Raw genomic sequence first — 1426 nt, forward strand, 5'->3', positions numbered from 1 at the left:
TGAGGGTTGCGGTCCGTTGCCAGACACGAAAAAAGACAAAAAGGAAAAAAAAAAAAAGAGCCAGTAGATTTTGGCTTAAATTCTGTTTTTCCACTTCCTGGCTGTGGGAGTCATTGTGCAAGTTACGAACCTCAGTTTGCCCAGCTGTCAAATGGGGATAGAGTAGCAGGAAGATCGCGCTCATGGGGCTTGGCGGGGAGGACTTATGGAGACAACACCAGTAGCTCTTGGCACAGTGCACAGTGGCATTTGCTCAGTGGGAAAGTTTATTACTGTTAGGGCTATAAAAGAAGTCTGCAACTTACTGCCGCCTGTGTGAAGCAGAGAGTCTCAACTGAAGAAGCCGAAGCAAAATCTGTGACCCTAACACGCAGAGACCAGGGCCTCACTCTGATTGAGTGAGGCTAATGTTCACTCCTCCATTCTGCTCACATTATTAGGCCCCTCATTGGTGCCACGCAGTCTCTACCACTGGTTGGGTGTCACCATGAACAAGAGACCCATACCTGCCCACGTGGAACTCCCAGGCCGAGGTCTAGTTGTCAGTTTAAGAGCCAAATGTCATGAATCCGCGAGCCTTATTCACACAACAGTGGTTATGTCAAGTCCAGAATGTTTCTGGAAGGAGGAAGGGTTGTGGAGAGAGGTGGGGTCAAACAAGGGCACTGATTTGAAAGCTCACTTTCAGTGAATTAATCTTCTGGGATCTATCACACCTACGATTACGAATGCCTTAAAATACCACTGCTAATAGAATAACAGTGCTTGTCTCTTCCAGCGGGCCATTCACTCAAGCATCTCGAATGCTCTGTGAACATTCATTAATAAAGCCCCAATTAAATAGTTATCATTGACTGAAAATGTATTTACTGCAGCACATTCAACTGGCTACTGGTTTACTGATTATGGCTTAACACCTGCCTTCATTGTTCTTGAAAGATGAATACATGACACTAGAGTGTTAGAAAATAATCAGGTATTCTCTTGGTGACGTGTAGGACGGCTGGGGAGTCTCTCTGCTCAAGGGCACCCACTCCAAATGGACCCTCAGGTCTTGTCCAGTCTCTGTCTATTACTTCCATGCTGGGAACTTGCTAAAAGGGACCATGTATGCCAGACTCTTCCAGAAGAAAAGTTCTAGGTCGAGCAGTAGCCTGGTTAGTCACTTCTGAAGTGTGAGTCCTTCTCTTTCCACTTATTTAAAGAGTGACTAGGTCCCTGAAGTCCCTTTAAACTCTGACATTCAGGAATCCTCTGGAGTCCCGTGTCCAGTGGTCTAGAGTTCCTCCTCTCTGCCTTCCACTAGAAGAGAGTTCCCCCTGGAGGAAGTACAGCTTGGCCAAGTTCTTTTTTTTTGTCTTTTTTCGTGTCGGGCAATGGATCGCAACCCTCAGTGTTGCGCCCGTACCGGACCGGGGACCGGCAA

This window comes from Galeopterus variegatus, unplaced genomic scaffold (genome assembly GCF_000696425.1).
Source record: "Galeopterus variegatus unplaced genomic scaffold, G_variegatus-3.0.2 Scaffold2844, whole genome shotgun sequence".
In the NCBI taxonomy this organism is placed as follows: domain Eukaryota; kingdom Metazoa; phylum Chordata; class Mammalia; order Dermoptera; family Cynocephalidae; genus Galeopterus; species Galeopterus variegatus.